The sequence below is a fragment of the Ostrinia nubilalis genome, chromosome 8 (genome assembly GCF_963855985.1).
Source record: "Ostrinia nubilalis chromosome 8, ilOstNubi1.1, whole genome shotgun sequence".
Classification (NCBI taxonomy): Eukaryota; Metazoa; Arthropoda; class Insecta; order Lepidoptera; family Crambidae; genus Ostrinia; species Ostrinia nubilalis.
The window spans coordinates 13,167,751-13,178,233 of record NC_087095.1 but is presented as its reverse complement, the minus strand read 5'-3'; the positions used below and the strand labels follow the sequence as shown (position 1 = coordinate 13,178,233).

The 10,483-nt window shown below is 33.9% G+C and overlaps 1 long non-coding RNA gene across 1 annotated transcript; it reads right to left on the bottom strand.

Moving 5' to 3' along the window:
• Positions 1–1,214: 1,214 nt before the first annotated feature.
• LOC135074227 (uncharacterized) lies at positions 1,215–1,970 on the bottom strand. Its single transcript, XR_010257779.1, has 2 exons — positions 1,836–1,970; positions 1,215–1,430 (listed from the first exon to the last, which is right to left on the bottom strand). It is a non-coding gene; the product is annotated as an uncharacterized LOC135074227 (long non-coding RNA).
• Between the last annotated feature and the right edge of the window lie 8,513 nt (positions 1,971–10,483).

The window sequence follows — 10,483 nt, the reverse complement described above, 5'->3', positions numbered from 1 at the left end:
ATGAATGAGCGGTGATCCCGAAGAAGAAGTTGGCAAAAGATTCATGAAATTAATTCAGTGGCAGAATAAACTAAAAAATAAATTTAAGGGTAATAGATATGACGCAGAATACAAACTCTTTGCTTTAAACTTGTATTACTCAAGTCCACAAACTTATCGATGTTTAGAAACAGTTTTAAAATTACCATCTAAAACCACATTAAACAAGCTTAAATTCAACATACCTCCGAAATTGGATGATAGAGTTCTTGATAGTTTGGCATTAAAAGTAAAATCCCTTCCTGATAAAGCCAAATACTGCACGATTTGTATTGACGAAATGACACTAAAACGTAATTTATATTACGATATTAAAACAGACGAAATCATTGGATTTCACAATATTAATGGAAAAGTGACACCGGAAATAGCTAGTAATGCATATGTTATAATGCTACAAGGATTGCAATACAAATGGAAGCAACCACTAGCGTATGCACTACTTGCCAGTGCAAGACATTATGAAGAATTAGATTTGTATTTGGAAGAAGTCATTGCGAAACTTACCAAAATAGGAATTAATATAAAAGCTATAATCACTGATCAAGGCTCAAACTTTGACAAATTTGCTAAAGAGGTAAAAGGAGTGTCGATTGAAAATCCGTTTTTTCAATATAATGACAAGAAAATATTTTATATTTTTGACGTGCCACACCTAATTAAATGTTTACGTAATAATTTACTTACAAGTGACTTCTGCTACGATGGGAAAAGAATATCGTGGGATTATATCAGACAAATTTATGACGATCAAAAAGAAAATAATTTAAAATTAATACCAAAAATAACGGAATCACATATTGAGCCCAATAGTTTTAAAAAAATGCGAGTTAAATATGCCGTCCAAATCTTTAGTCACACAATGTCAGCAGCACTCCACACCTACATCGATTTAGGAAAAATTCCAAAAGAAGCCAGACCTACCGCCGAGTTTATAGAGGCTATGAATAATCTTTTTGATGTTTTAAATTCCAGCAGTCTAAGTTATAAAAACAAATTTAAAACTGCTTTTAAATTAACCGACGTACAGAAAAAAGTTTTAATTGAAGCTACAAATATGTTTTCGACTATTACAGCCACAAATAAAAAAACAGGAAAGAACAACACAAAACGCATCAAATCTTTTGTTAATTTTCAAATATCTATCCAGGCAATCAAAATGTTGTACAAAGATCTCAAAGAAAACGGATTTCAGTATTTATTTACTCGAAGACTAAATCAAGACGCTCTTGAAAACTTTTTTGGGTCAATTAGGCAGCAAGGTGGCTCTTGCACTGAACCTACACCCATCCAGTTCCGAAGAGCTTTTTCCAAGCTCTTTTTTTGCAACATGTTGAAAAATTCCCCTGTTGCTAATTGTGAACTTGATTTCTGCCAAATTCTTCTGAAAGCTGAAAACATAATAAGACTAAGAAACACGAGTGAGAAAAGCGTGGTGACTCCATTAAGCAGTACTGCTGTACTTTTGGATGGAGACACAGACTATAGACTAGATTTACCGGAGGAAAATGCAATAACATACGTCTCTGGCTACCTTCTGTTTAAATGCATGAATAAACACAAGTGTATGAATCTAAACAAAGTTTTGGGATCTGTTGCTGAGTTGGGGGAAACCAATTTGTTTACTCATCATAAAGCCTTCAATAAAAACACTTCATTTTATGGCAGTTTGAAAATGCCTCCCAGAGAATTTATAGAATATATACGGAGTTTAGAAGCAAGTTTTACACATAACTTTGAAAAATTCCTTCAATTTAATCCAGGAAGACAAATATATAATTTATTTAAAACCTTACCTCCACAAACTCCGTGCTCTTGTTTTCCGGTAGAATATTTGTTAAAATTGTTTACCAGGCTACGCATATACGCAACAATAAAATTCAATAACAGATGTTTTAAAGATTCTAAAAAAGAAATAAAAAAATATCTAAAAATTAGGCATCTATAATTTTTATAGATGCTTGCATAATTTTGGGTAAACAAAGTGACAAAGAAGCGTAGTCGTGACTGAGTATTTCGTTTCTTCTCAGCACTTGCCAAAATATGTTTGTCTCACAAAGCACTGATAGGACAAAAAAATAATGAGACATTTTAAAGGAATTTCAATTTAATACCTCTACGCGTACCTACATGAGGAAATAAGTAGCAACTTTAAATTTTTTTCAAAAATATTTAAAAAAATCTGCTTACAAGATCTCGTTCAAACCAATTTTCGTTGGAAGTTTTCATGATGTACAATGTATGTACATACATATAAAATGATGTTAGAAACATTAATATCATTTTTAAAGACCTATCCATAGATACCCCACACGTATGGGTTTAATGAAAACCAAAATGTATTGCTTTTTTCTATATTAATTTGTGTGAAAATCTTAATGCTGTTCACAGAATACATCTACATACCAAGTTTCATCAGTATTTTTCTTATAGTTTCGGAAAAAATGGCTGTTTCATACGGACGGACAGACAGACTATATGACGAATCTATAAGGGTTCCGTTTTTGCCATTTGGCTACGGAACCCTAAATACCGTATCAAAATCTGTTGCATAGTTTTAAAGATCTAAGCATACATAGGGACAGACAGACAGCGCTGGACGCAGGCCGCTACCAATCGATCAACATGGAAAGCATTGGGGGAGGCCTATGTTCAGCAGTGGACGTCCTATGGCTGAAATGATGATAGGGACAGACAGACAGGAAAGCGACTTTTTTTTATAATTATTACGTAGTGATGATGGGCATATAGACCAAATAAAGACATTTTGATTTAAGGGGGGGGACATCGTAAGAGCCATTCACATTTTATCAGAAAGTTAATAAATTAATATATGTAGGTTTTTGAAATCTAAAACAGCCAGGAAATCAAAGAGGCAAACATGATACCTTTGTGATTTTATAGGAATTTTATTGTAAAACACGGTCATATTAAACTTTTATAAAAAAATCCAGAGGTAAATGTTTTTTTCGAGAAAAATTTTTTCTAATCGTGTTTTCGAAAATATCATCCCATCACACATACGTTCTGTAATACATAATATTGAAAACAGTGCGAAATATCGTCAATTGCAGTTTTCACATACTAAGGGCCCATAATGAAATTAGTATAATGTTTGTTTATGTAATAAAATTTGGTTTGAAATACCTACTGAATTGAATTTTTATTTCTTACTAGCTTTTTGGCTTCGCCCACGTGAAATAAATTGTCACAGTTATGTGTGTTATAAAATATTTAGGTGCTAGCTCTTACACTATATAACTGGCGGCCGCATGTAGCTGCGCGTTGCCGCGAAGAGCAGTGAATGCAAGTGTGGTGCGCTAGATGGCGACACAGTAGCTTCTTGTAGCAGTCAGCCCTATGGCATCAAGACAGTACCGATCACTGACGTATGTCAACAAAACGGTGCTCGACTCTTAAGACAAGCTAAATTACACCATATTGTTGATGACATTGAGCATACATTTTTTTGAATACCTTCGCGAAGAAAAACTTCTGTACGTAGTACTTATTATTATTCTGTGACTGTACTTAAAAGCAATGATTTAGCGAGATCCAAACATAAGTAATATCCAGATGTAACTATTGCGACTTTATTGTTTTTCTATTCAAGAATTTGCCACACTGGATGCGGTCTGCGGTCAAAGTGATCGCAGCCATTAAGCTGAAACTACATTATCGGTCAGGCCAACGATCAGCGGTCCATTAAATAATAAGACTGAGCTGCACCACCTAACTTCGACCGTAACTTTATACATAACCGGTGTTTTTTGTATGGAGTTTGACAGATTTTTGAAGTTTGTCAAAGTTAAAGTAAGATAGTGCAACCCAGCCTAAGTCAGCGGTCGTGTCAAGACAATGTGCCCTCACGGTCATAATATCACATCGATACGAAATGTATAGAGACCGATTATGTTGTTCATACATGATACGAGCTGCTTTCACTTTGACCTGACCGCAGACCGCAGAACGCATTAACCCTTTACACACGACGATACACGTACGTGAGAGTAACTTTGAAAAAATCTCATGCCCATGTAAACTTGTTTTTGCGACCGCAATCGGCAGCGATCGCTCGTGAGAGATATTTACTCGCACACAGTGCCGCTCATTTAGTGTTGGGACCTGTCAGTGCTCGTTTACTCGGACTTAATGTTGACTGCATTTTTTGGTACGAGAGGCGGCCAGTGTAAATATTGATTTTATGTGGTTATTGTTGTTTTCGGATAAGTGTTATAGTTTTATTTTATTACGAAAACAGTGATTATCCGAATGGAATACTTTTATTGTTATTTCATTGCATAAATTAATAATTATTACTACCAAAAAATTAAGTCGCACGATCGTAGCTGGTCGGTCAAACCTCCAAAAGTTGATTGAAAACTATTTTATTTGTTATTTCATATTATGGCTTAGTGTTTAGTTGTTTTTCAATTTTAGTGCATCCTAAATATGAAGGATGTGTCGTAGCATTATTTGGAAACGCAACCGACTATAAAATTAAAGATTTTTATGACTAAAAAGACCAGGAAACACAATTTCGGGTTTTTACGGACTTTGAAGAGTAGAATACCAAATATGAAAGCTCAGGAGATGAAGTAGACCCTGAACATAAATCAGCAAGGCTGGTCAGACATTTTAAAAATACTATGTGGCAAGCAAAAGCTGAAACAAAAGCCACGTCCACAACAAAATACAGGGTCAATTTGGAAGAAAATTCAAACAAATTGAATTCGTACTCCAACTGAGTATCTCAATTGATTATTTTAATGACACATTTTACAAAGAGATGGCTAGGTGTACAAACTTGCAGTACATGCGTTAAATCGATAAAGAATTAAAAACTATTAGAACCAAAATTGCTATAGTGTTCGGTGCACATATTTTCATGAGATGCCTTCCGGACCCATGTTTGCATATGTACTGACACACACTAGTATAAAAAAATAGGGGCTTATTGCTAACAAAATAGTTCATAACCGATTTGTACACACACGACATTCCCTTTATGTATTTTACCATGACCAACTAGCAGAAACAGAACAAGACAACCGCTTTGGAAGGTGCAAGGTGAGGTCCATCATCAAGGTGATAAATGATGGATCAATATACCTGCAAAGAGGTCCATCTTATTATTCAATCGTTGAACGATATGAGTGGTGTAGACTGATATTCTGGACTAACAAATGGAATGCCACCAAACCTTTATTACAAGATAATAGGGTTTGAAAGTTCTAGTTTAAATTTTGGACCTGGCAGTTGTTAATTCGCGGCGGCTTTAGAAAATTGATTGCACAGCTAATGGTTATTCAAAAAAAGACATTTTAGCATTACTAGATTTTCGTTTCAGCATAGCTGAGGCTTTAAACAGATATCCTAATAAAGAGCATTGTGTCGAAAATTTACTAAACGACTCGACATCCATAAACAATATAATATAGACTTTTAAGGTCAGAAGGCAAATAATAACACAGATGAGAACGATTACCTGGCTATAAAGCACCGAGGTGTTACATGTTGGAAGGATGTTCTAGCTGGTCAAAAATTAAATGTGCTAAGTGAGATGTTTACCTGTGCCTTTCTCGCAAAAAAGCTGTTTCCAGTCATATCATCTTAAGCCATAAAAATGACATTTATTTCTTTATTATTAATTATAAAGTAATTTTGTTCTATTTTACAATCTCTTAATAATCATCTCGGACCTCGTATTAGTACCAACCAAACTAATAAAGGTTTTTACTTTGCAAGTTTGTCACAAGGTGGATATTTTTAATTAATTAGTTTTTTGTAAGACAATTTGCTAAAAGAGGTTTAATTGCTTGTTAAATTATAGCTTACTCTTTACTTATAGGGGTCTCTCACTAAATGAATACTTATGTGCTCATAAATTAGTAGTTTTCATTAAATAAATTAACTAAATAGTATAACACTCACTATCGTGAGACTAACAAATTATACCGAAGCCTCACTATCGTGAGGGCATACTTTCAGGAAAACTGAAAATTCAAAATTTTTTAAAGTATTTTTCTAATCTTATTTAAACTCTAAAATAACCCCTAAGTAAAGTTTTATTAAAATATTGACACTTTTTTATTCTCGTGTGTAAAGGGTTAAGTGTGGCAAAGCCTTGAAAGTATTCAGATGTCGCAATGTTATTCGAAGAACTAGCGTCCCCCAAAAATTCAATTCCACTGTTTTTGCAGATGTTTTCCTCGCAATACATGTTTTATGAAACATTTTACAATGCTCATACACATTTTGTGTGTCAGGGGAGACGCATGGCAATTCTATGGGCATAAACGTCCCGTGTTTAGGGGGCGAATAAAATTTACAATTTGCACTCGGGAGCACATAAATCAGCCCGCGCTCGCCTTAAAAGTGACATTCTAGATATTTTGTACCTTGAATTTTATTTTAGAAAAATATTTTATATTTTTGTACAAACCAATGTTATGTTCTTTTGGATTATGATTACATTTTCCATTCTTATGAAACTCTCAGTCATTATGTCATTGTAGACGAGTAGGTATGTTGGATTAAAAATAAATAAAAAATAATAAAAACTCTCCGTAACTGCCCTTTACGAGCATTACATAGAAAGTAATACATTGTCTAAACTTCGAAACGAAACTGACGAATTTGACTTGCACCCTAAAGTACGGTTAGCATCAAAAAGGTCAACCTATGAATGCTTATCACTATCATGAGGTCCAGTAATCATCTGCTATTTAATTTTGATAAATAAAAATGACATTTCATTCATTAATACCTATAATAATTGATGCCGACGGTACAGTTGACAGCATATTATTATCAACATAATATTCTATACCCTCGTAGCGCCCACGGATTTTTTGGATCCTCTTTAACTACGACCCGACCGTTCTTCTTATAGGACATCTAGTTATAGTCCTATCAGCCCAAGATTTTGAGTTGAAATTCGTATGTGTTAGAGTTACCGGTTTGAAGTGAAACTTTCAGGGTATAATTATGATTATATTAGCATGTGTTTTTAAATTCAATTATTTGTCTACCTTTTGTTCTTTACAAAGGCCATCGGGCCACAAATACTAGATTAAAAGGAATTATTAAGTGATGTAAAATTACATAATACAAAAATTAGTAGTGTAAAAAGTATTAAATTAATAAAGAAATAAAATATAATAAATATCTTTGAACAATTTCAAACATAACACTATCTAGCCCCATAGTAAGCAATGAATATGCTGTGTTATGGGTGCTAGCTTAACTGATATACTACATTATATACTTTTTAAATACCTACATATTATACATAGTAACACCCAGACCCGTCACAGAAATTAAAATTCATCATTTCAATTTCTGCCCGGCCGGGAATCGAACCCGGGACCTCTCGGCATAGTAGTACCTTTTAGAACTACTACACCAAACGGCTGACAAATAATTAATTAATTAAATTAATTATTAGTGAAAAATAAGTTGCATTTTTATATTAGTAATATTCCATAAACCAACATAACACAAAGCCACAAACTAAAAATATTATGATTTTTTAGTACTAGCTTCGACCCAACCGACTTCAGAAAGTACATATTATTTTAAACCAAGATTTCGCAGAATTTCAGCTCTAAAAATGCAAAGTAATTAAGAATCAAACGAACTTACCTGTGATGTTTGATATCTAATTATACGAGTGTCTTGACCGAAGATGATTACGTTTTACATGCAGCAGTACCTGGGATGATGCCGTCCTTATCACACTTTTAGAGAATATTTATTTAAAAATATAAGTTTTAAATATAATAAAGTACGTGTTTTGACTCCTCAGCACCGTAGTACATTCCGCGGTCCGCCATATTTCTTGTCATTATTTTAGAGCACATTTTTTCGATCGGTTAAGGGTGATTATTCTCGGGTGAGGTGGGACTGTAATCATCTTCGGTCAAGACACTCGTATAATTAGATATCAAACATCACAGGTAAGTTCGTTTGATTCTTAATTATACTTCGTATCTCTCCCGAAGATGATTACGTTTTACATGCAGATGTTTAGAGCATCGAAAAAATTACAACCGTAGAAACTATTAACTTGTTCAAGGTATTTTAGTAAATAAACAAAACATTGTTTACTTTCGTAATAATTAATGATGGTTTTGAAACGAACAGTTAACAAAATCACAATCACACAAAAAGTTAAATTAAGTAAGTTTCTAGTCTAATATTTAAGAAATGCCTACTTGACAAGATTCGGTCCACCAGCTTGCAAGCCTTACGAATGACTTACAAATTTTAAATTATTATTAATAAATTAACGCCAGCCCGGTGGACGCAGACGTAGCCCGTATGGCGGGTATTATGAGCGCTATAAAAATCGATATTATCAAATGTGAAGTTCCACTGAGTTACCACTTTTTAAGTGGTTTTTGGTAACTGACAAAAAGATTATCATCTGTGCGTATACCAATAGTCCTGTCAATGTAAGATTTAAGTGTTGAGGCTGGGCATAGTACAAGGTTGTCCATAATGTACGGTAATATATAGGTACAATAATAAATGGTTGATAAAATTAATCGAGTCCGGTTTTAATGTTTTCATCAATTTCATCTACCTACTTTAATTTATATTTAGTCTGGACACAATAAAATATTATTAGTAATATTATTAGATAAACTCGGAGTATTCATTATCTGTGCAGAAACCAGAACTAGAAGAGGTATACACTTAACTGTAATTTTTTTTCAGGGAAATGATAATTTAATACCAAGTAGTGTCATATTTAGGCGGTCTGAGGCGAAACACGCTTTTGAGAAAACGTTTAATACAGTCATTAGTAGTAATATCCTGATATAACAGTATAGATAAAGTCAAACGGTAACCATTGAGAGTACTGTACTGTAACTAACACGAATAATTTAATTTGTCCGTTGAGTATTCCAATAAATGAGCTGAATTGGAATTACAACCATGATTTTAGACCTGAAGTATATTGTATAATATTAGTATGTACTATGTGAGAAAGATGTCATTAACATATCCAGAGAATTAGTAGGTGCGCCTCGCCTCAACTGCGATTGCCTGATAAGTTGCCGACCATCAGGGTTAAATCCGCATGGAGAGGATGATCAACTCTGAAGGGCGAACACAACAGATTTTTGTTAGGTTCGAAACGTATGACTTTTGAAACGAGGAGCTTTGACCACAATAGGTACCACGGTAGTAGGTCAGAATGGTACTACTACTATGCCCTTAGCGACATTCTTTTTTTTTTTTTTTTTTTTTTTTTTTTTTTTGTATAAAACTTTAGAAAGTTACATTAAATATGAAAGTATCAATAACTTCGGAAATAGGGTCTAACTCCCAAGATGCATCCGTAGAACATTGGTGATTTTGAATAGTAAATGTACTTGCAAATAAGACGAATTCTGGAATACCAAAAGGTAATGTAATTTCTGTAAATGCGTAGTCTGCTAAATTCATAGTACGTGTCTATATTTGATTGACGAGATTCGAAATCTGTGACCGCGTTTTCACACCCAACCACACCAATTCCATAACCCTCGAACAGTATTATTTAAAGTGTGCTGTATAGTACCCCTTTTTTTATTTGGCAATAACCGTTGTATTGTCTATTCTTAATAAGTAGGTGAGATGCAAATGTTTCAAGATCATAGAGTGCAGCGAGCAATTCCAGGGTATTTAAATGTAAAAGTAACTGTAACTGGGACCAATTTCCGATGGCTGTTACACGATGCGCGATTGCGGTTGAGGTTGGCCAGTGGTTGAGGCATCGAAACAAATCATTTGATTGCAGGGTAGGTACATGATGTGCTGTGTCAATGTAATCTCTCCAGTCTCCACTATGCTAAATTATGTTTTAAATACTTGGCAGATGCATTATAATGTTTATTGTAGTTATTTGAGTAATTGAGTGCCAAGATGTTTTTCCCGGTAACTTCGTGTACATCCAGCCGTAATTTTAACGGCGGGGCACGCTGAGGTCAATAACCCCAAGAATGAAGCAAATTACTGGAATGATATTTTTCGTAGTTTTTAGCATTACTAGTGTCTTGCACTTTTGTTAAGATAAATTAATTTCTATCGTATTAAATGTAAATTTTAGAAATGTAGGTAACATTATTATTTTGATTAGAAAAAAAATCTTTTGTCCTCCTACCCTAGTTGCTCTTATAAATCTCCCGTTGTTTGAATATTATTCCAGCATTCTGACCGTTCCAATACATAAAAATTGGTACAGGTATTGGTACAGATAGATGGCCGAGTGATTGCAAAAAGTGTAAAACTGCTTTTAATAATTTTGTAAATACAAAAGGCACCATGCGGATGTAAGACAAAAACGATCGATCACGAAGAAATTCAAACAACTGAATATTAAAGTGCTTGGAGTTCCATGACAAACGAAGCCAAATTCTTCCATTTTCAGCAATTGGTAATAAAAGATAGG